At 35.8% G+C, this 26,323-nt stretch overlaps 1 long non-coding RNA gene across 1 annotated transcript in view; it reads left to right on the top strand.

The window, feature by feature from the left end:
- Positions 1–26,323, top strand: part of LOC148127584 (uncharacterized) — a 143,177-nt gene that overhangs the window by 12,857 nt on the left and 103,997 nt on the right. The gene's annotated exons all lie outside the window — the stretch shown is intronic.

Genomic DNA, 26,323 nt, shown 5'->3' with positions numbered 1-26,323 from the left:
GCTGAGAGCTCAAAAACAGAGACGGCTCTGTGACCACACGCTTCTGCAGGGTCATTTGCAAAAATGAATCAAGCAAATGCAAATTCATTTACACTATAAATTCACTCGCCAAAACCAACACCAACCATAAGAACCTCCATTGTCGCCTTGACCTAACCATACAGCAACGTGCCCGCTCCCGTGTACTCCGCACTGAACTCAAAAAAACGTCTAGACAATGGAGAGAAGGACCTGTACATTGACTACCATGCTGACTGTATCAAAAGTAAGTCACACATCCCGCAACTCAGCTTTAACCTTCAACCACAACCCTACCTCAACCAATCCACCATCACCCAAGACTAGGCACGCATGCCCCTAACTACCTCAATTCCAACTACTGCTGGTCTTAAATGCAAGCTACTCAATGCAAGAAGCCTTGTAAATAAAATACCTGAATTTTTCCTCCTACTAAATATGGCTAAATTCGACATTATATTTGTCTGTGAAACATGGCTCAACGCATCTCTCCCTGACTCCATTACCACAGTAAGAGACTATCATGTTTACCGATCAGATCGTGAAATTCGTAGAGGAGGTGGTGTTGCTATCTTCTATAAAAAGTCCTTACATCTAAAAAATATCCAAGTTACCCAGGAGCTTGCTCTTCCTGAGACCATTATCTGTGAACTATCCTTAAATATCACAATTCGATTCTTACTATGTTACAGAGCACCTGATTATGACATCAAACATGTAAACAAGCTAAATATTTTTCTAATAAAAAATAAAATATTTTTTATTTTTCTTATATGTACCCATTTCATGTATTCATAACTATGTATACACTTATACTTATTATCTTGTAAACAATTGACAAATCAAATAAAAAAAAAAATACACTACTAACATGGGCAGCATCTTGCCCATACCCTTTTATCTTTCTTGGTGATTTCAATCTGCCTCATATTGACTGGACCCTAAATGAATGTACAACTGAAACCATACACGCAACCTTCTACAATGCTGTTACAAATGTGGGACTGGAACAACTAGTAACCAACAACACTAGACTAAACAACTGCCTCGATCTCATCTTCTGCAATAGTTTGAATTTAATTTACGGAATACAAACTAAAGAACCCTTTTCCAGCAGTGACCACAATATGATTGACTTTTGTCTCAACATACGTCCACACAAAAAACCACCACAATGACGTAATCCCCAATTATAACTTCAAAAAAGGCAACTATGATCTTATAGACAACGATCTCTCATCCCTTGATTGGCAATCTCTATTCACTGGATGCAATACTGTTGAAGACCATTACAACATATTTTTACTTGAAGTCAAAAGAGTCATCAAACTATATGTACCAACAACAACTCCCAAAACAAAACAAAAAAACAGATTGCCCATAACAATAAGGAAACTTCAATCCAAAAAGAGATCACTCTGGCGGAAAAACAAATCTGGTCACCTTGCCAATTTCAAAAGCCAATACAAAAATTTATGCCACCAGATAAAGACCAAATGCACCAATTATCACATTAAACAAGAGGAAAACCTTCTAAGCACCAATTCCACCAGTGCTTTTTACAATTTTGTAAACAACAAACTAAAAGATTCAAGGTCCATCCCACCCCTGATAGGACCTAATGGTAAAGACTGCAACGACGACACCATTAAAGCCAACATCTTTAACACATTTTTTGGCTCAGTATTTGTAAACATGCCCAGTATTTCCTAGCCGAACCACAGATAACTACAATGATCTAATACATATCGATTTTACAGAAGACAATGTTGAAAAAGCACTTCACAATCTAAAACCATCTCTATCTATTGGACTGGATGGAATATGTGCCTACTTCTTAAAAAAGCTACCCACTGCCATAGCCAAACCTCTAAGCATAATCTTTGAAAAATCTTTCAGGACCAGTTCCTTGCCTAACCTATGGTCACAAGCCACGGTCATCCCCATCTTCAAAAAGGGAGACCCCAGCCTAGTTGAAAATTACAGACCAATTTCCTTATGCTGCGTCACCTGTAAAGTCATGGAATCAATTATTAACCATTCCATCATCCTCCACTTAGAGACAAACAACCTACTCTCCAATAAACAATTTGGTTTCAGAAAAAAACTATCCTGTAATCTGCAACTCTTACACTGCAAAAACATATGGACTACACAACTTGATCAGGGCAAAACAATAGATGCAATCTACATAGACTTCTGTAAAGCCTTTGATTCAGTGGTACACGACAGACTACTACTAAAAATAAAATCCTATGGTATCTCTGGACACCTGCATAACTGGATAGAAGCATTCCTGTCAAACAGACAACAAATGGTCAAAATTGGGAGCGTCCTATCAAATTCTGTACCTGTCAATAGTGGTGTCCCCCAAGGCAGTGTTCTAGGACCAACTCTCTTCATACTCTACATAAATGACCTCTGTGATCATATTAAGAGCAACTGCGTTCTTTTCGCTGATGATGTAAAGCTGTTCAATACCACAGATAATACTGCTACCCTTCAAAAAGATCTTGACTATGTATCAGAATGGTCAAACAAATGGCAACTTCAAATCTCAACAAATAAATGCTCTGTCTTACATATTGGCAAAAAAAATCAGAAAATAAAATACAAGCTGAATAGTCAAGATCTTGTTGATGATCCAAGCTCTGTAAAGGACCTTGGAATACTCACCTCTAATGATCTAAGTGCTAGAGCCCACTGCAACTACATAGCCAAAAAGGCATTAAGAGTTGTTAACCTAATCCTACATAGCTTTTTCTCTGGTAATATCACACTATCACCCCAAAAACTTTAACCTTAGACTGTCTACTATTGACCTCACCCCTTTCCTAAGAGGTCTCTAGGGGGCGTGCTTAAGCGTCCCTGTCCTATTGTTTCTTTTATTTTTCTTTTATTTTTCTTATATGTACCCATTTCATGTATTCATAACTATGTATACACTTATACTTATTATCTTGTAAACAATTGACAAATAAAATAAAATAAAATAAATAAACTTCATAAAAATAACTTTTCAACAGCTACATGAAAAGGAACTGATATTTTCAGAGCTGCATCGGTTTACATCATTCTTTCCTTATTGTATGAAAATTATGATGATTACATATCTTCACTGGAAGTTCTGACCAGAGATAAACTGACATTGACTGACAAAACTGGAAGGTTGTTAAAAGAGGTAAGAAGACGGCTGGATAGGAACCAACTGAGAAAGGAACAACCACAAGAAGAGGATTTGTGTTCAACTGCCTATACTGTTAGGAAATGTTTTTCTTGTGGGGCTAGGAGACATATAGCTAGATTCTGTAAGAAGGGAAAATGACAGAATATTGGTATTCCCCAGAAGGCTATGAAGAATGTCAATTTAACTATGTCTAGCAATTCAACTGATTTGTGGTTTGTTGATAGTAGAGCATCGCAATGCATTACTAAAAATAGAGAGAGTTTTGTAATGATGTCCACAAGCAAGCAACATGTATCAATGGCAAATGGATGGAAGATGAAAGCGTCTGATGAAGGTACTGCATATTGTTCATGTGTAAATGAGCATTTAACTATGTTATATGTACCTAAACTGAAATATAATTTGTTATCAGTAAGGTATTTAGTTAATATTGGTTATGTAGTAACTTTTAGGGGAGATAACTGTATAATAGAGAAAGAAGGTAAAAGTGTTATTGCTAATTTAGAGAATGATTTATATGTGATACATGATGACCAGTTGAAGATGGCTAACTTGGTTTATAACAATGTTATGCCACATGATGAATGTATACATTTACTACATAGACGTCTAGGGCACATTAATTTCAAAATGCTCAAACAAACTGTTGAATTGTCAGAGGGAGTAAAATTAAAACCCTGTAGTAAGTACTTAAACTATAATGCCTATAGTCAGGAGAAAAGCAAGGTTACTCCAGCAAACAGACTAAATGGGTTTAAGACCAAAGAACTTTTAGAGGTTGTTTTTGCTGACATAATTGGTCCTAAAAAACCAAGCTTGGGAGGTGCCTGCTATGTTTTGAGTATAATGGACCATTATTCACGGTATGGTTCTGCTCTCTCATGAAAAACAAACAGAAACATTCCAACATTTCTTTAAGTGGCTAAGGTTTGCAGAGAGAAAAATGAAACATAGGGTAATTACTTTAGTTACTGATAACGGGAGTGAATTTATTAACAAGAGATTCCAAACTATGTTAAAATTGGCTGGTGTTGAGCATAAACGTTCTGCGCCTTACAGGCCACAACATAACTAATTTATAGAACGAATAGGGCAAACATTACAAGCCATGGCTCACACTATGTTATCTGATTCAGGTTTGCCTGAAACACTATGGGGTGAAGCCATAATGTGTAGCAACCATGTTTTAAACAATGTGGTTAACACAACAACTGGTGAATTGCCATTCACTCATTGGCATGGCAGAAAACCAAATTTAAGCTATTTACATACATTTGGAGCTCCAGCATAGGTGCATATTCCCTCACAAGTAAGACTGAAAGGGCAACATAGAGCTAGAAAATTATTTTTCGTAGGTTACAAAGGAAACCATAGAACATTTAGATTTTGGGATCCAGGCACAGCTCATTATTTACTGTAGTGCTAGTGCTAAATTTCTTGAGCATGTTGGGTGGCATAAACTGGAACAGGAATCCAGCAATGATGTTGTTGTTGACACCCAAGTAGTCCCTAAAGATAAAATAATTAAACCATCAATAGCCATTAAAGAGGAAGAACAGGCACAGGAGGAGGTAGGAGAACAGGCACAGGAGGAAGTAGAAGAACAGGAACAGGTGGAACAGGAAAGTCCACCAGTAAGCCCTGTATTACCGAGACATTCATCTCAAGTAACATGACCACCTGATATATATCAGGCTAGTGTTGTATGCCAAGTGAATAAAGTTCCTGGTAACTATAATGAACTGAAACTGTATCCTGCTAAGGATCAGGCTGCTTGGCAGGAAGCAATCAATAAGGAACTAAAATCCTTATAAAGGTTGGATGTATACGAAAATGTTAGGTTACCACCAAGTGAACATGTCATAGGGTGTAAATGGATTTATAAACTTAAGACTAGTGTGGATGGGACTGTTACCCATAAAGCCAGGTTAGTAGCACAAGGGTTCAATCAGACAGCAAATGACTATGATGAGGTGTTTGCGCCTAGTCTGAAGGCTACTACATTACGAGCAGCATTAGTGTGGGAAGCTAAGGAGAAATACATTATAAATCATTTAGATGTAGAGACGGCATATCTGCATGCACCGTTGCAACACACTATATATTTAAAGAAACCTTTAGGTATCAAAAATGATAATACAACTGATTGCTGGAGATTGAAAAAGAGTCTTTATGGCTTAAAGCAATCAGGATATGAGTGGAACCAGTGCATAGTTAAAGAATTAACTATGATAGGTTTTGTAGCTGGTATGGCTGATCCATGTTTGTTCAAAAGGGAAAATGATGGTATAATTTCATTGTTGCTATTGTTTACTGATGACATAGCATTAATTACCAAAACTGAGCAAGAAGCTACTGAAATAATATCACTGTTAGAGAAGAAATTTAAGATAAAACAGTTAGGAGAAATTAAACAATATCTTGGATTAAAGATAGATAGAACTAGGGCAGGATACAAGATCTCACAGGCAGATACTAAAAATTTTTTAAATGAAACTTTGTAAATCGACTAAAACACCGATGAGCCAGGAGTTTAGCCATAGTGATGTTCAAAGTCCTGTTTTTGATAAGAACATTTATCAGTCTTTGATTGGTAGCTTATCTTAGCTCAGTAATTGGTCAAAGCCAGATATAGCATACAGTGTTAACCAATTAGCTACATTTAATGCTGAGCTAACTAAAAGGCATTGGCAAGCTGCTAAACGTGTGTTGAGATATCTGAAACAAATGATGCATTATGCATTATATTTGGAGCCTAAGGATGAACTAAGTTTAACTACATATGCCAATGCCAGTTTTGCTACAGACATAAATACACATAAATCTACGTCAGGTACTGTAGTATTATTAGTAAAGGTGTTGACTGGATGGAGATCTATTCGACAAAAACATCTAAGTTTGTCAACAATGGAGGCTGAATTCTCATGTTTTTCTTTACTATGTACAGATTTAGTTTTGTATAAGCAACTACTAATTGACATGGGAATTAATGTAACAGATTCTATTGTTGTTTATGAAGACAACCAATCAGCAATACAGGTGGCTTCCAATCTTGCTGTAAATACAAGATCAAAACACACAGATTTAAGATATTTAAATGTGAGACAATGTGTGCAAAGTAAAATGATTAAACTGGAATACTGCATGTCAGAGAATAACATTGCAGATCATTTTACAAAAGCCCAAGGGTCTCTAAAGCATAAGGCTTGCTGTGAAGGATATGGACTTAAACTGAAAGGTGTTATATATTGTCCTACCCAAAGGGGAGAATGTTAGGAATGTTAATCACCTAACAGTTGGGTTGGAAATATATAAACCAGGATAGACATTTAATATTGTCTCTTTAAGGGAATGCTAAAATTGTAATTGGGTGTGGTTCCTCAAATGGCCATAAGATGGAGCCAGAAACCTGGGTTGTTCTGTCCTGTTGTTGCTAGTTGCTACTTGGTCGATGTATCTATCTATCTATCTATCTATCTATCTATCTATCTATCTATCTATCTTTGGTTATTTGAGTTTTCTCCCGCTTAAGATTGGAAGTATCTAGGCAACGTTTCGATGAAGTCTCATACATCATCTTCAGGCTTGTGTCTTTGGCTCTGTGCTTCTCAGAGTGATGTGAGCTTGCAGCTGCTTCTTCCTTTTAACTCTAGTGGGGGTGTAACTTGATTGGGTGGGGGCTTGGCTGTGTTCTGATTGGGTGGGGGTGTGTTCTCATTGGTGGGGGGGGTTGGCTGTGTTCTGATTGGTTGGGGGGTTGGCCGTGTTCTGATTGGCTGGAGGCGTGTTCTGTTCGGGTGGGGGCTTGGTTGTGCTCAGGTTAGTCTTAGTTGCTGGGGGATTTTAGCTGGTGAGCTGTTTGGCTTCGAGTTCGTGGTTGTGCTGCATCTTCATGGTGGGTGTCAGTTTGCTTCATGTATGGCTCAGAGGGGTTTGAAGTGGGTAGTAATGCAGTGCATTGACTTTAAAAATACCAGAACTATCGCCAAAACCGAACACTTCAACAGCACTATAATCAGAGAAGCCATAGAGATAGAAAAATGCCCACACAGCATGAATAAATGAGATGACACCTCCCGCCTACCAGCCATTTGGAAACCCGCCCTCATGAACAGACGAGTACCTAACATGAAGAATGACACCAGACCCACACCCATGAGGGCCACACAAGATGCCACCACCACACTTCCACACAGAAAGCAGACTCACATCCACACAGAAGATGAGACACGACCACGGACCAGAAGCCGTACCGCAGCTGCATCACTACCCACTTCAAACCCCTCTGAGCCATACATGAAGCAAACTGACACTATACAGTTTGTCCAGACGAACACTATACAGAAGCCTGATGATGGCAGATGAGATTCTGCTGAAACGTTGCTACAACTTTAAAAGCACAATTATAATGATGTGGGAAAATACCGAACAAAGCTGAATACTATATATATATATATATATTTGTTTTCTGAGGTTCTCGCGGGTATTTGTATGTGGATCTTTGGTTGTTCGGGTTTTCTCCGCGTAAGATTCAAAGTGTCTAGGCACGTTTGATGAAGTCTCATTCATCATCATCAGGCCTCTGTCTTTGGCTCTTGCTTTTCAGAGTGATGTGAGGTTGCAGCTGCAACCTCACATCACTCTGAAAAGCAAGAGCCAAAGACAGAGGCCTGATGATGATGAATGAGACTTCATCAAACGCTGCTAGACACTTTGAATCTTACGCGAGAGAAAACCGAACAACAAAGATCCATATATATATATATATATATATATTGAAATATATATGTACACACACACACATTCATTCAATCTTATTTTCCAGACAACAAAGTAGATGTTTGACACAATTGTACCGCAATCTGTAAATAATTATTTGAACCTGCTTGCATTCCTGTTACACAAAGCTTCTCTAAAAAACAGATTAGGCTTTACTTAAGGCAAAAAAGTATCTGTTTGTTTGTGTTTAGCACAGCATTCCCATTTTGTTTTAGAAATGTTCTTTCCCAATAGTTAGTTCCCATTCCTCTGTGAAGCTTTGTCTTTCATAATGTGTGTGCATGTTCATCATGTGTGTGCATGTTCATCATGTGTGTGCATGTTCATATATGAAGCTATTCTTTTGAAGTAGCACCTTTTTTCCACCTCTTAAGAATCTATATGAATAGAGGCTGAGCTGGAGACACAACAACATAAAGGAATTCCAGGAGGACACGATGAGACTTATTGAGATGAGTGATGGCCAACAAATATGTAGTCCACCTTGATTTTTTTAATATGCATTTGCAGCTGATATACAATAATACTGAGAGATAAATATTCTGGCCAATATGGCATTCAACTTTGGAAATACGTCTTTGCAGTTCTGTTTAGGGCAAAGATATTATTGTTCATAGAAGAAGGGATTTTTATAATGAGACTTTTACTTCCATTGTTAGTCCTGTTTGATCTTCACAAGAAGCCTATGAGGTGAAACATGCTAGCTGGGACTTCATTGCTAGAGTAATTAAAACAAAATTGGGGACTGGGGTTTTAGTGTTTTCTAAGAGACACAATCATCATGGTATATTATGTATAGACATTATTCATTTGTTTGACTTCATTTCTCCTTTATTTTACTCAAGGCAGCATACATACATAATAATCCAGCAGTCTATTTTCTCTGCAACAAACACCTAGTCAGCGGTCTCTTTTACCCCTCTTTCAAGCCAATGGTCCACATTTTGGATAGAAAGGACCCATCTCCTGTCTACAATGCAGCTCTTGCAACAGTTCCAAGAAGATTCCACCCCTACTGGCTTTTGGATAGAAGTGACTTTGAGGGCACAGATAAACCCCCAAGTGGCCTCAAGAGCTCTCAGGGAGACTGCTAACAACCAGATGACTACAAATAAATATGATCCTTCCAACTCCTCCTCCCATCCTGACAGAATTAATCCTTCCATCGCTTCCACCATCCTGCCAGAACCAATTAAGCTTCTTGAATTAGAAGTGAAATATCTTCTTCTTCCTCAGGGTAAAAACAGTCCAGTTGCCTTGTGAAAAAGCATCTTTGAGACAGGCACTAGCTGTGCTATTGTTGATAGTACACAGTGTTAGTATCTGTAATACTCACAAACAACCTTTGCTTCACTATTATAAGTCATTCTTTTGCTACCTTTTGTTCTTGAGTCTTTTTTCCTGCTTCTCAACAACTCTATTCCACTGTAACTTTCTCAAATAATCCTCTTCCTTATTCTCTATACATTTTCTTGTTTTATGAAACTATGAGAGGATTTCGCTGTTTGGACATAACATATGAAAACAGCAATTGTGCGCTGCGAACCAGGATTTAAGTGGATTGTGTCAACCCAGTTATAGACTGGTAGAAGTTAGCCCATGTTCACTTAGTGGAATAGATGGAACAAAGTAGATTTGAATCTCTACATAATTTATATTCTGTGAACCAAAATACCTCAGGATTAACAGGATTACTTGCAGGATGGAGGGGGTGTCTTTGTTTTGTTTTTGCTATTTGTTTGGAGCATATAGATCAGAATCAAAGCAGGATAATGCAAGGCTTAATACGAAGTGTAGCAATTAAACACTCTACCTCTTCCAAGCAAAACAAAGAAAATTAGATCAGTAAACACAAGGACATTTTCCATCTCATGGCACCTCAGAAGTCCTTTTGTCTTGATAACAAAAATCCTCATCAAAATCTTTGTTTTGTCTTTATTTATTTTCAGACCAGCCACCTTTCCATATACTTCTATCTTTTCTATCAATTTTAATGCTGTTTGTAGTGGGTCTTCTAAAATGAAAACCAGATCATCTGCGAATGCTTGCAATTTAAATTCTTCCTTTTTAATTTTCATCTATTTTATATCCTTTTCTTCCCTAATATTTCTATTTAGCACTTCCAAGGTTAACACAAACAACAAAGGTGACAGTGGGCACCCTTGCCTTGTTCCTTTTCTTATATCAATAGAATTCGTCAGTTCTCCATCTATCATTACCTTTGCAGTTTGCTTATGATACATAGCTTCTATTTTATGGATAATTTTTTTTACCAAAGCCTATCTGTTCCATCTGTAATAACACAAATCACCAATTCACATTGTCAAAGGCCTTCTGTGCATCTAAAAATATCAAAGCCATTTGTTTTTCAGGGTGTGACTCGTAATATTCCAGAGTGTCCAAAACTACTCTCATATTTAATTTGTCTCTTTGGCAGAAATCCATTTTGATCGGGGTGAATAAAGTTATTTAAGTATTTTTTGAGTCTTTCTGCCAATATTGAAGTAAAGATTTTATAATCTGAGTTTAGTAGGGAAATAGGTCTATAATTCTTAATTTGTAATGGGTCGGCGTCCTCTTTTGGGACAAGTGTAATATAAGCTTCTGACCATGATTTGGGTATCCTCTTTAACATAACTTCATTCATAACTTCTAACAATGGAAGATTCAACAATTTTTGTAATGTCTTGTAAAATTCTGCTGGAAGTCCATCTGGGCCTGGTGCCTTTCCATTATTTTGTTTCTTAAGTGCTTCAGTTAACTCCATATCGTTATATTGTTTCTAACATTATTTCAATCTCTTTAGGTATCTGGGGTAGGTTAGCATTCTGTAAGTCCTGTTTAAGTCTTTCATCATCAATATTCTCTTGTGTGTATAGTTTCCCATAGTAATCTCATTATTTTCTTCTTCTCTTTACTTCCATAGCAAGCTTGGCCTTGATCATCTATTAATTGCAATATTTTCCTTGATTCTCTATCCTTTCTCAGTTTATATGCAAACCATCTACCTGGTTTATTTGCATCTTCAAAATAGTTCTGCTTCACACCTCTGATTTTCTGTGCTAAATCTTTTTCCATTAATCCCACCTTATGTTTAATTATATCCATTTTTAACTTAATGTCCTTTTTCTGTGTCATTTTCTGTAACTCTTTTTCATATCCTTTATATTCATCCTCTAATGTCTTAGAGGCTAGTCTTTTCGTAATATTTCTTTTCCTTGTATAGTCTATTATCAAGCCTCTGGCATATGCCTTCATTGTACCCCATACATTCTGTGTTGATATGTCTTCTTTTTTATTTTCTTTAAAGAAAAAAGGCAGTTCTTTCTCCAATCTCTTTTTCTTTTAGTATGGTATTTTTTAACATCCATCTAGATCTTCTTCTTTGTCCTTTCCATTTAATTGTCATTGGGTTATGATCTGCCCAAGTACTTGTTTCAATGTTTATTTCTTGGAGATTAGCAATCAATTCTGTTGACATCCATATCATACCTATTCTGGACCATGATGAATGTCTGTTTGAATAGAAGGTGTACTGTTTAGTCTTAGCATTTCTTTCTCTCCGTGCATCTTTTAAATTTATTTCATCTGTCATTTTAAAAAAGGATTTAGGGAGAGTCTTTCTGCTTTACTTTGTTGTTTTCTGTGTTGTATAGTCCAATTTATTGTCTACTATTCCATTAAAGACTCCCATCATAACAATTTTAACATAGTCCAGTTCAATTATTTTCATATGTAATTTTCTATAAAATTCTTCTTGATTTTCATCCAGTGTGACTATTTTACCTTGGTTCTGTCTTGTATTTTTCCACAGGAAGAAATCTTGCTAAAAAGCAAAGCACTGACAAGAAGGGAGTTAATAAAAGAGACAAAGAATGTGTATTCAAATAAGATATGCCTGTCATAGCAGCTATAGAGTATGTGGCTCATGTCACGTAGACTGGTCTGAAAAGATTAACATTGTATCTCTTTGCCTTCCTGTAAATTTCCTCCCTCACCCCCTCCCTTGAATTAGCACAATAAAAGAGGACAGCAAAAAGCCTGGGGAAGCAGAAGAAAGGAGCAGGAGAAGAAGCAGAGAGCCCGGACATTTTTCCATCTGTTCCAGGGCAGCCAGGGAATCCCATCTCCCCCAGGCTCAAGTGTTGCCTCATTTTGAAGATCTCTTGTGTTTTGTGTGTTTTATTTCTTGTGCTTGCTTGGCAATCACTCTTGTGAGAGTCTTGCCTAGCCTCACCCTTGCGAGGATCCCACTCTATCTCGCCCTTGCGAGGGCTATTTTCTCACCCTTGAGAGGGTTACTTTAAACTTCGTCCTTGCGAGGACTAATTCACCCTTGCGAGGGTCCCACTGTCTCGCCCTTGCGAGGGCTACTTTAAATCTAACCCTTGCGAGGGTTATTCTCTGAGAGGAATTCAGCAATCAACCAGAAAGGCGAAACAACAGACCGGTCGCTCAACGCGACAATCCAGAGCATAGATTGCTATCAGGAGTGTTTTCATATTGTTGTCCATTATTTCCACCATTAAAAGTCTTCCATCTTCATCCGTATGGATCAATTTCACTGGGATAATATCTTTGATATAAAACCACTCCTCTTTTCTTGCATTGTGCCAAAGAAGTAAATATTTTCCCTAGTTTTGGCTGTATCAATAGTTGTTCATATTGCTTTTTAATATGTACTTCTTGTAGGCAGATTATATCAAATTTTAATTTCTCTAATTTATGGAAAGTTTTCCTTCTTTTAACAGCTGAGTTAAGTCCATTTATATTAATTGTAATCATTTTTTTCTCTTCTATGATTATACTTTATAAGTAGGTTTTGTAGCTCTCGTAGATCTTGGTTCTCGTTGTTCTCTAGCTTCCACCTTTCCGCCTACTGTACCTTCTTCTTTTTCAATCACTGCTTGGCAGTCCTCTTGGAATTCAATTAATGACATTTCTTTTTCTGTCTCCTCTTCTTTCCCTCCAAAGTACTCTGTGTAAAATAATTCTGTTTTCTTGATTGAATCAATTCTGTGCCTCTGTTCCTGCCATGTAAACATTAAACCTTCTGGAATCAACCATCTATAATTCACCTCTTTTTAAAGTAGGATTTTAGTCAGGAATCGGCACTCTCTTCTCATCTCTCTCACTCTTCTGGGTACTTGTTTCAGTAGCACAATCTCCATATCTTTATATTTCAATGTTTTCTCTCTTGCCACCTGCAATATTTGCATTTTAATAGCTTTCTTTGTAAATCTAATGTGAACTTCTCTTGGTTGGCTATTTCTCATTGCATATCTTGTCAAGACTTGAAAGACCTCATCTATTCCATCCATCATCTTCTCTTTAGTTATTTCCAGAGCTTCAGACAAGATTTCTATCATTATCTCAGCCAAGTTTTGTCCCTTTTCTTCCTCCATGGTTTGGAATCTGAGATAAAATTCTGATCTGTCCATCTCCTATCTCAGCATCCCACTTTTATCTTGTTCAACCATAGTTAATCTGCCACCACTATCTCCAATCTTCTTATCTCTTTGTTTATCTTCTTCTTCAATTTTTTGGAATCTCTCATCATACTTCATCATCATTTGTTGAATATTCTCCACCTTTTCATCAGTTTTTTCTGTTCTCTTTTCAGTATTCTCTGTTCTTGCTTGTATGTTTTGAATTCCTTGCATTATCATCTGCAGTGTCACCTTTTCTTGTTCTTTTTCTTGTTGTAACATCTTCTGTATTGAGCGTTGTCCTCTGGATGGTGAAGAGGAAGAAGTAGGAATTGAGGAACCAGTTGCTGTTAATTTCAAACGATTCAAAATTTTCAGGTTTTTCTAGACCTTAATCCACTCGTGTAATGACCAATTGTAATTCCAAGTAAAAATAGTGAAAAAAAGGCAGCAGGATAAAAGAAAAGTTTCTTCAGGTTCTTGTACACCTTAATCCAATCGATTAGTTAAATAGCAGGAAAAACCCAGAAAAAGAAGAAAAAACCATAAACAGAAAAAGGGAAAATTGTTAAGTCTTGTAGGTGGCAGAGAAAAAGAATAAACACTAAAGAAGAAGAAAAAATAAAGTTCTTCAGGTTCTTCAACACCTTAACCCAATTAAAAAGTCTCAGGTATAAAAAAAAGTATATAAAAGAAGAGCCACAAAAAAAACCCCAATATGGAAGGTAAATAAAAAAATGGAAGGGAGAGAGAGAAAAGAAAAAAGACTACTCCCTTAAAAAGAAAAAGAAAAAATTAATACTAAGACTTTCCCTTTAAAATGAGATGCATAGATAGAGAATAAGCTCCAAAAGCAAAAAGAAAGACAAAAGCAAGTTCCAAAAGGCCAAAGATCCAAATGACTATTACAAATAATAAGCTGATAAGGAGGGGGTTTGTTAAAGTAAAAAATTGCTCAGCTTAAAAAGGAGAAAAAGAACACACTGCACCTATTTAGTTATGCAAGGCTTTTGTTAAGCTTTATAGCTCTCTTCTCTAGAGTCTTATCGTCTTTTTTCTGTATACTTCAACACCAGACTCCATCTACTGATAGAAACCCAGAGGAGCACCTGCAATAATACTCTCCCATGCTCTTCCCTCTATCTTATCAAATAGGCTCAAAGTCCTTGAAAAGAAGCCTGAATTCTTTCTCAGCTTTGTCTGGTCGAAAAAAAAAAGAGAGAGAGAGAGAGAGAGAGAGAAACAGTATCTAAGCCCTTAGTTGGCAGTGTTACAAAATTTCCTCTGCTTTCACTTTCCCCCTCCTTTTCCAAACAAAATGTAATGTAATGAAAATTAATTAAAAAGGAAAAAAGACTTAGAAGAAAAGGCCGAAAGAGAGTCTCTAGCCTAAAATATTATAAAGACAAAAAGGAGAAAAGACAAAAAAGAAAAAGTAAGGTAAAAAAGAAAACCAGTCCAGTTTCAATTTCAACTTATAAAATTATGTATTTAGAGTCCAGCAATAAAAAAAATAATAATTTGACTTCCTGTTTAAAATTGCTGCTTAATCACTTCTGTCTGAGATTTTACAAATTCTTTCTTTTCCTTAGGGTGTCCTTTCAAATCTTAAAATAAAGAAAAAGCTCTCCCCAAACTGGCACACTTTCTCTTTCCATTCTGTTCCATTTTGGAGCTGTCCCAACTTCAGCAGCTTTAATAGCTGCCTCTTTGCCGCTGGCAAAAGAGCTTCTCCTGGATCTACCAGGGACTTTGTGGTATCCCTGGGATCGACAGGATGTGCTCTTTACATTCACTGTCTCTTCAGGATGGATCCGTTTGGACAGTCCGGGAGCAAAGTTATTGGTGGCGATCTCAGACCTTCAAGATGGCGTATCATTGCGATGCCAGGAAGAATTGGTGGATGTTTTGAAAATTCAGGTCACAAATAAGATCAAGTACTTGGGGATACATTTGACAGCAAGATGTAGCAGACTTAAAGAGAATAATTATATTAAACTCAAGCAGCAGATAGCATTAGATTTGGCAAAATGGGAAAACTTATAATTGTCATTAATAGGGAGAATATCAACAATCAAGATGAATATATTACCCAGAATTTTATATTTATTCCAAACAATTCCAATTAGGCTTGGAAAAGATTATTTTGAAGATTTAAATAAAATTGTGTTGAAATATATATGGCAAGGTAAGAATGCAAGAATAAAACTAAAACTTTTGCATGATACTAGAATAAGAGGAGGATTTGGTTTGCTTAATTGGGAGTTGTACTACCAAGCTATAAATTTGATCTGGGTCAAGGAATGGATAACATTAAGAAATACTAGATTGTTGACTTTAGAAGGACATGATCTGTTGTTGGGGTGGCATGCCTTCCTATGGTACAAAGGAACTAAAGCACAGAGGTACTTTAGAAGACATTATATGTGGGAGGCTCTGTGGTTAAATTGGGAGAAGACTAATAGGCAATGCTATTTGAAAATTCCAGTCTGGCTATTGACTATTGAAGCTTTTTCCTATCCTATAATATATAAAAAGGAACAAACAGTTAGATATGGTAAAATATTGAATGAAAAGGGTGAACTTAAATCTATGCAAAAACTAGAGGAACAAGGTACAGAGATGAAATGGTTTTCATATGCACAAATACATTCTAGATATGATAAAGATTCTAAAACAGAAGGTTTCTATGATAAATTGACTGATTTAGATAAGGTTTTGACAGGTACTGATGAAAAGGTGATTAAAAAACTGTATGGATATTTATTAGAAATTAAGCTAGAATAAGAACAAGTCAAAGAAACAATGATTGCTTGGGGGGAAAATTTTGGATATGGGATAGATTTAGAGAAATGGCAAAAATTGTGGTCTCAAAATTATAAAATGACAATGTCAACAGCATATAAAGAAAATTTGTATAAGATGTTTTACAGGTGGCATTTCCTCCCGACAAGAATAGCAAGAATGTTCAAGAACAAATCTGAAAAATGTTGGAAATGTCATCAGATACCTGGCTATATTACCATATGTGGTGGATGTGTGCAGATGCTAAGAGATATTGGACTAAAATCCACACATGGTTGGAAAAAATGACAAAAAACACATAGACTTGAAACCAGAGATATTTTTATTGGGAATTTTACCTGAAATATACAGTAAGGAATTGAAGTATTTGATTGTAAATGTATTAACAGCAGCTAGGATTGTATTTGCTAAAAACTGGAAAAATGACAAAATACCAATGCAGGGGGAAGTTATTGAGAAAATAATGGAATGTGCTGAAATGAGCAGATTGATATTTGAAATTAGAGACCAAGAAGATAAACAATTTTATAAGATTTGGGATTTATTTTATCAAGACAATAAAATATGGTAATGAAATATGTAGATTTTTAGAATATAAGGAATATATAAAGATGTATTATTTTTATCATAACTACAATATAATAATAGGATAGATTTGGGATGATAATATGAATTGTCATAAAATAAATCAAGCAAAATATGGATTATTTTGTAAAACATGAATGAATAATAGTATAATCAAATGATTGATTAATAATGATATTAATGTATTTAGTAATATTTGATTGACAATATAAGAACATATACAATGAAATTACAAAAGAATTTGGAAACCAACCGACACACTGTATGTACATATGTAGAAGATGGCTTGATGTTTTTATGTTGTGTTTGTCTATGTTTGTTTAAAAAAACAATAAAACTTCTAGGAAAAAAAAGAAGAACTCCTTTATATATGTTGGATCCTGTGTTTAAATCCTGGTCCTCTTTCTCCTGCCTTTTGAGTCAACAGCTATAAAGCTGTTTCCTCCTCAACCTTGAACCGAGACATTTACACAAAATCTCTCTCTCTCTCTCTCTCTGTCTCTCTCTCTCTCTCTCTCTCTCTCCTCCTAACCAGCTTTCATTTAAGCTTTACATTTAAAGATTTAAGCCTTTCCTTCTGTATTGTTCAGTTGAAAATCCCTGTACTTTCTGTTTAGCATAAGAGGAAAAATAGCTGCCATTTCCTTCTGGTCAAAAGGTTTTAAAACTAGCACATCAGATAGACATAACTACTTTTTTTAATCAGGCTTAAGCACTTTGAGATTTATTAAAGAAAAACATATTGTGGAGTGTAGCAATTCTTGAAACTAGGCCCAAAGCTTATTCTTCACAAACAGCCCATCTGCTGGCATAGATTTCATATGAAGCAAGTATTTCCTCTAGACATATTAACTGCTTCTGTTTTTCATTTTTGTTCATTTATATGCTATTTCAGGAGCATGAGGCTAAGCAACAGCATTGTTCTCAGAATCTTGTTCAAAGCACATGTTTTTTAATGTCCTCCACTTTTTAAAAAAAATTTCTCCCATCTTTTTGGGGGTGGGGTGCTGGGTGGTGATGAAGTTTGTTTCTGACAATCCAACTCTATTTTGATTAGAAAATTAAAGAACAAAATTTTAATTACAATGTTTGGATGGTAAGCAATTAGCAAACTAAATGTTTTGCTGTTTGTACTGGGATAGTTATATCTTGTCTGGAGAAATACCAATTCCTGGGCAAGTTATTGTGGGAGGTTAAATCTGAGGTCAGTGGATTGGAACTGCCAAATACATCACATTCTTTAGGCAGGTCCTGCATGGCTAACAGAAAACAGAGCTTCCTTCAAACTTCTGCAGCTGGCTGGGGAGATCTTTCTTTCCCCGCTTTTTAAATAGCCATATGGAGTGCAAAATGACTAAAATGTCAGATTGTATTATAAATTAATCTCACCAGGTCTCAGTGTAACAATTACAAAAATCCTGTGGAGGTTTGAGCCTTTCAAAATATTTTGATAAGCTAAAAAAAAAAAACAGTGAAAAAAATGATAAAGCACTTCTCGACTATCAAATCATCTTACAATAGAGGTCTTTCATTTGGAAGAATAAAAATGGCTTGTTCACATGGAAAATCACTTAAGGGCTTTTTAAGGCTTTGGCTTCTATTAGCACTACTTTAAGAATCAATAATGTGGGAACTTTAAAGAATCCATGGTAATCCAATCTATTTTTGTATATTAATTCAGAACACAAATAAAAAAAACCAGTTGATCAGCCACATTCTTGACCTGATTTCCATGTTCTGTGCCTCACCCACCCCTCGGAAAGTTTCCTGTTAATCATATGAAGATTAAGTGAAGTGTTTCAAGAGAATGCATATTTCAGCACTGATACAGGCCAACTTCAGTACTGCCTGGTAAGTGTAGAATTGTTACCATATAATCCTGACTGAATCCAAGAGAGACTTCTTGAATTCTTCCTTGTTTTTGTAGATTTATGCCTCAGCTTGAAAGTTTTATTTTTGTATGAACTATTTCCCAATGTTAATAGGTCTGTGTTTTTGAACTGAAAATAGTACCAAAAGGAGTTATTATATTTTCTTGGATAATTTGTTCCAGTCTGAAAACAGTTTCAGGATTATTTTTCGGTTGGAGACTGACCACTTCCCATACTTCTTATATGTAAAATCTATAGTTCCATAATATGGAAGATTTATATGAGCTGTATTATGTCCCAGGGAGATCATGTTTCATCATGTAAATAAATAAATAAGCTAGTCAAGGCAATAAAACAGCAATTTTTCTCTGAATAATTTTAAGGTTTGCATCTTTGTTTTTAATTCTATAATGTCTCCTGCCAACATTGTGCAGGATTTACAAAATTTATTACCTCAGAAAAACGTTGGCTGATGTAATGCAGGTAATGCTTTATGCCATGGTTAAATAAGGGTGTGGAGGCCAAGAAACATTTACTGACAATTTTAAAGTTCATAAAGCTAATTAAAGTATAATCTCAACATAGGATCATCTGAAGCAAAAGCAACTTTATGAATAGGTTTTCAAAGATCAGAAAAATATTGCTATAAAAGATATCTGACCCTCTTTTCTCTCTAGCAATAAGAAATAAGACTTCAGTTTATTTTGATTTCTCACTACAGGCCACCATATAAATGAAACATTTCTTATCAATACTTGTATTCTACCTGAGACTCACAAGAGAGATGTTAGAGAACCATACAGTAGATTAAAAAATCCCACTATAAAATCTAAAGTCTCAGTGTGTAAACCCCTTCTAGTAATCAATGGAAAACAGGTTTGCAAAGCAGTTTTTCTAAGAAAAAAATATGAGTGGAAATGGGAATGAGAAACTTCTAGGAAGGAAACTACACCTACCCACACCCATAAAGCTCTTCAGAAATCATTAAAAAAGTATCCAAATCATTAGATTCTCTTGAGTCAGACAATATTACTTACAGCTTCCTTGGGTGAAATATTTGAATAAAGTGGAAATGATGAGAGGCAGATTGGTCTAGTAATTAAAGTACCAAGCTAGAAAATGGGAGAATGCAAGTTGTAGTTCTCTTTTAGGCATGAGAGGTATCTGGGTGACTTTGTCTAGTCACTCTCTTTCAGCCCAACCCACCTTACAAGGTTCTTGTTGGGAAAATAGGAGGAAGAAGAGGTATGTCGACAGCCTTGAATTATTTATAAAAATAAAGGCAGGATATAAGTAAACTATGTTCTAAGCTACTTGAACAGAAAAGTAGGATGTAAGCTGATTAATTATTTATGTGATTTAAAGCAAATTGTTCTCTAAAGTTTCCATTAGGCCTAGGTAAAGTGATTACAATTCATTTCAACAAAGTGATTTGGCCCAAGGAAATAAAATTCAAATGACCACAAAAAAAGAGAGAGCACTTTACTTGCTTTGAGGAAACAATGTTGGTAGCCTTGAACTGAAAAAGCATGTGTAGGGAGGGTTGCTTTGGGATTGACCACAGTGCACCCCACAGCTTTGCTAAATCATAGGAATGATTTTTGCTGGTTTGTCTTTGATGACCTTCAGTGCATGGAGAAGAATACCAGGTTGGTAAGCTCAGTGCTTATTTCAAGAGGGTCCACAGATGCAGTGAACTCAACCAACCTGTAAGGCAGGCCATTTTTGGCAAGCTGATCTGGAAATGGTATGGAACGTATCTCTTGAAGTATCTTTTAATCTTCTTTCACTGAGTTTGCACTGATAGCAGTCCTCTTTGGAGAGCAGTAGTGTGAAGTTTGAAGGTTCTGAACTAAAACAAAGCAAAGGAGCATTGTTCACTTTATTTCTCTATTTGAAATGAGAGAAACCCCTTGCTTCATGAAGCAGTTCATCAACACTGTCAAAACTTTGATCTGCTTTGTGTTTCTTTCCTTGTCTTGGTTGGGATTTGAGGTACAATTATGTATCTTTGATACATAATGGACACAACTATTTTTAACAATTTGATCTTTTCAAAAGCTGTTCCTGAAAATTAAGCAATCTCTTAGAACAATAGTGGAATTCATTGGGGATGTCTGTGGCTAGTTAATGGAGTGTAAGACAGGCAAATGCAATATTTGTGCAAAATCACCTTTGGACACAATCCATTTTATCTTTTGCGCTAGTAAAGGAAAAAGTTATAAGACTATCTTTTTGCCTTATAATATAAGTTCTGTACATTATAGGATACAGAACTTTCAGCATCATATGCTAGAATTTCTGTTTGTATTTTGCAATAAGTAGCAAGGGCATATTCATCTACTATTTAAAAGAAAAGGGAAACTTAAAGCTTTCTCCATAGCTGATGAATCCACAGTTGGAATATTCATTCTTTCCCCTCTTTGGAAAAAATAGTTGCTGAAGAAATGTGGTTAGTATAAATGTAGAGCTAGCAATAACATTGATTTGGATAGCAATTAAATGCTTATCCTTTTCAAGCAATGTTTTTTCTTTCCCATATTAGAGGGGTGGGTGGGGACAGAGGAAGTGAGATTCTGTGTTTTAAATCTGTTTTTTAATGGTTTGGTGGAGATTTGACTATTTTTTTTACTCTTTTGGTCCAGAATAATTTTTTTAGTTGACTCCTGGGATTTCATGACATACTATAGCTAATGAATGAATCATACTTTCAAAGCATAAATTAAAAAAAGCTATTGTTTAACTCTAGCTGCATAAAGGAAAACATGCAACTGAGATGGGTGGCAGGTCTCTGCTACTTTATTGGGAAGATCAATATAGAAGGATAAGGTGGGACAGAGGAAATCAAGAAGCAGGTTCAAATACTTGGATGAGTATCTTCTGCAATCTGATTATCAAAATATGTTGAAGCTGGCATTTCTCTCCATATGTTCTGTCCCATCAAATCTTAATGAGTCAATAGAAAGCATGAGCTGAGGTGGACAAAAATATGGAAAATAAGCTTACAAGGCAGAAGTATTATAGACTTAAAATTTGGAATTCTATCCAGTTTTGAAATATGTCTTAGCTGGGTTCCCACTGAAGACTGATATGTATATTTTATAAATGCTACTATATTCAGCTTCTTACAAAAGACTAGAGAATAATAATGTTATACATCAGACTAGAATCCAAGAAACCAAGGTTCAAAAGTTGACCAGGTTTCTATATAAGTTTTGTATAAGTACTCTGGACTCCCATGATCCTATACTTCAGTAGGATTTGATTTAACATTTTTAACTTAGCTAAAATAGCTTTTCTTAAATAAATATTATGCTAGTGACATTGGGAATCTGGAGATAATTCTCCAGCTCAGGCAAATTTGCCACCTATGCTATTTTTTGGGTGGGAACAACCTTTTCAAGGTTATTTCTGAATCTCATCTATGGTGGGCTTTATTTATATTATTTTTCTCATATTTTTCTCATCCTAACCTGCTTCTCCAGTTAATGGGAAAGGTGGGGCATCCAAAGCTGCTTCTTTCTGCTTTAAAAAGAAAATACAATTTTGTTGACATTTCTTTGGGGCATGAAGTTTATTCCTCCAGTAACCCGCAGCCTGCCTGGCTTTAACACCTGAGTTAAATCACAATGAGAATATCCCTTCTCCAGATCAGGAGTCATGGGCAGCTGCAACAGCTGTGGAGTGATGAAAAGGTATGTAACTCAAAACAAAAGAACAGCCAACTTCAGCCATTTGCATGGTGGAAAACACCTAAAAGAAAGGTGAAAGACATTTTAAAGCACTCCGAAATGAACAAGAAAAACAAATGCTACTTTAAAAAACATTTACTCGTTATGAAAAGATCAATTTTTACTATTGTATTAGTTTGAACTCCATCAAATATTATGAGCATGCAATCTCCACTCAGGAGTTTGTAGAAGCTGGACTGGGATTGCCTGCAGATTAAGCTTTATAAAGGAGAATAATTCTAGCTCAGGGTTGACATGAAGGGTCCTTGGTTCTCTCTGAGCTTGTTTTCTTGCAGATGTTTCATTACCCAAACTAGGGTAGTCAGGACTGATTAGCATGGATGATGTTACCTGGGTAATGTTTGGGTAATGAAACATCTGAAAGAAAATAAATTCAGAGAGAATTAAGGACCTCTCAGATTAAACCTTGCTTGTTGGCAAAGATCAGTACCCATTAGTGCAGAAGGACTCAATTAAGGTGTAGTGAAGGGAGCAGGAGTGTGTTTATGGCCTGGTTATGGAAATATGAGAATTCTACATAACATTCCCAAATCTGTAATGCAGACCACAAAAATATAACACTGAGCTTCATGCTTATTATATTTGCTCTGAGAACATCAGCTAGTCTTTTAAAAACCCACTGAAGTGGTAATTTTACTGGAAGCTCCTCACTAGCAATTTAATTCTTCAGCTTTCTTACAGCTTTCCAAATGCAAGACCTGTTCATTTTATGAAGGCTGATTCTCATTTATTTTTGGTTGCATGTCAATGCAGCTGATGTCGGCATAGTTTGTCATCCATGAATATTAGCCAGGAAAATAAAATAAAAAACCATAACCTTTCCTGAAATTGCCTGTAGCCAAGTGCCAGAGGGGCTATGAAGGGGGGGTGTTGTTATGCCATCCAAAGCTTGTAGAAGTAAATGCTAAATATGGTAAGAGATAAAACAAAACTATCAATCCTCCTGTCCAAAAAGCCAGGTTTTATAAACTGCCAAGTGTCTTAATAAATACATTTTCTGGTAAGTTAGAAAGGGAAGACACATAAGTTGCAAAACTATGGGAATGTTCTCTAGTATAGGACTCCTATTAATGCCAAAAAGATTTAATTTGTTTGTGCAGGCTTGCTTTGAATGTGAAGAAATGTGGCATTTTTTACACCATTGCCAAACTGAATGTCCTCTAATATCTGCCAGAGAAAACAAGGTACTCTGAATTTCATATCATGGTGACATATAAGCTCATTGATTAAGCCAGTTTTATAAAATGAGGCACTGGCTCCTGGCTTAACAATGAACTGAGGGCAGAGGCTATAGAACTAACCATATTTTTCCTCCGATGCTTTCGCCTTGCTCCTTCTGATATCAGAGAACAACTCTAACAATCTTGCTATCCTTCTGCCACACCACCCAAAAGCCTTTTTTGCATGATAGAGGAAAATGTTGAAAAGTGCCAGGCCTCTCTGTTCTGTCATCAAAAGAGTTTTAGAAACACGGAGTATTCCAATTTCACTCTTCCAAGTGAATAATATGTTTGCTATGTTGGTTTCATTTGATCAACACGTGGTTCATTGGTCATCTTGATCTTTGTGTATCTTCTCTAAAGCTCCCTTAGAATTTAGCCGAATTCTTAAAATATAAATACATCTCAAACCATGAGTGCACAAAACTATTTATTAACCAAACAGCACCATGAAAGAGGTATTATGCCCATTTGGTTGTTATAAAGCTGAACATGAATGAAATTTTCAATGCATGCTGTCAGTCTGAATCTTTTGTCTCTGATCCTTCATTTACAAAATAAATAACAATAATAGCAACAGACAGATGATTGAAGGGACACTTTCCTTCAGTTGCTTATTAATGCAGCCAACTGTATTGAAGTATATCCATTTAGATGGTTTATTGTGGTAAAACAACATGCTTCCACTAGGAGCTTTGACTCACTGAGATACAGCAATTTGATTCTGCATAGGTCTGCAAGAACTGCTCAAAGATTGGGATGACTGTCAGGTGGCAGCAGCAAGTTAGAACTGTTGTATGGATTTATTTACTGCCATCTAGTAGTCTCCTGGATTTATACAACCAAATTGTAGTTATGCCTTTTGAGGTGAATGGCCTAATAATAATATTGATTTTGTCAGACTTGTGCTGGAACAGTGAATAGCTCTCAGAAATTTAAGCAGAGTATTCCCCATTACCTAGTACTGATCCTTTCTTACTGACACTGCCAAGGGTTGAACCAGAGATCTTCTGCACACAAAGCATGTTCTCAACCACTGAGTTAGTGTCTTTTTATTTTAACTATCTCATATTTGATGCATAGCAAAATTAAAAATGACATCTTTGGCACTCAGTTTCTATAATGAAAGCCAATAAACTTTTAGGTAGATATGTTCTTGGGTTAAGGAATTGTGACTGTGTTTCCTGAAAAAAATAAAAATAAACGGTTTAACTTCAAAAATCACAAAGCATAATGGTGCAGACTGTTTTTGTTGAATCACATGTTTTAAGATAAATGGCTCATGAATCAGGGGCTGGCAGCTTAGCTCACTGGAGTTTATTAATTCTTGTACTATTTATCCCCTTGCATGTGGCCCAGCAAAAGCAATTTGATCTTCAATACATCAATCTTACACATTACTTTATCATTTTACAATAGGTTGTGCAAAAAAAAATCCCTCTGAAGTAAAACAAAGTAAATATGGTGGAGGGGTTTTCTGCTTGAAGCTAATGTTGCTGGAAAATGCAACCATAACTTTAAAAACACCATTGTTTTAGAGCAATGAGGTGAGAATACAGCTTTCTGCCACCTGGATGAACTTTAAGAAGTCATTGTTTCTCTGAAATTAAATCTTATTCTGCTTTAAGAGTTTAGCTAATTTGGAAAATATTCTAAAACAGCACAGACATATAAAATGTGAGAAATAAAAGTTTGGGAGAAAGATAGCATGCTATAATGATCAGGATGCTGCTATAATAATTGTGGTCAAGCAGCTTTCCTGAGTTTTTTTTTTAAAGGTTAGGGTGAAAAAGTAAACAATTCAACTTTATAAATGAAATGAAACAGAACTAAAACAAACATATATCTAGGCAATTTTTTTTTAAAAAAAATCCTTTCTTAATAGTCTCGGGATTTTAAATATTATTTGGAGTTACTTTTAAAATGAATAACATAATGGTTATGACACTTACCTGTAAATATGACACTTACCTGTAAATAGAAGTGGTTTGAAGCTCACCAAACATTTTTATTATTGATTTTATTTCCCTGAGCTTTCTATTGTTCTTGTGGGTTTTTTTTCATTTTAGTAAGTCTGGCAGTGCATTATTTCACTGTTTTTAAGTCACCTGATATATAAAGAAATTATTCTGGTTACTGGGGTTGGTTTGTGGGACTCTGGGTTTCAAATCAGCATTTTTTAAAAAATCCAACGAAAATGTCCAAAAACATTGCACTATTACAACATTCCTTGTAACAGTAGCTCCAAATGGTATAAGAGATCAGAATAAAGACTGAAGCAGTAGAAAGGATTACCCATGTCTACCATCCAGTCAATGGGCATCTGCATTTAGCATGCAATAAATTGAATCACACTATCTAAAATGGACAAAGGCACATAAAGCTAAGTGAGATAATTTTGTCTTCCACACTACCAAGGAGACTGTTGTCCTGAACCTGTCCTATGAGCTGTCCAATTCTTGTTTATTTCCAATATACAAACCTTAACAAGGATGAGTAGAATCCTCCATCGTTCTCAGTAGCCAACAGATAGTACGAATACACACATGTTCTTTGAGACACAAATGTTCAATGTTTCTCATTATGGTAAGATATGGACAGACTATGGTTATGAACACACATGTGAATGATTGTATGTATGTGTATATATCATTCATTCAAGTTAGGATTGGAAATG

Source organism: Pseudonaja textilis, chromosome 1, assembly GCF_049901715.1.
Source record: "Pseudonaja textilis isolate UNSWEBS1 chromosome 1, rPseTex1.2, whole genome shotgun sequence".
Lineage (NCBI taxonomy): Eukaryota > Metazoa > Chordata > Lepidosauria > Squamata > Elapidae > Pseudonaja > Pseudonaja textilis.
Note: the sequence above shows the minus strand (reverse complement) of the source record. Positions and strands in the feature narration are given on the sequence as shown.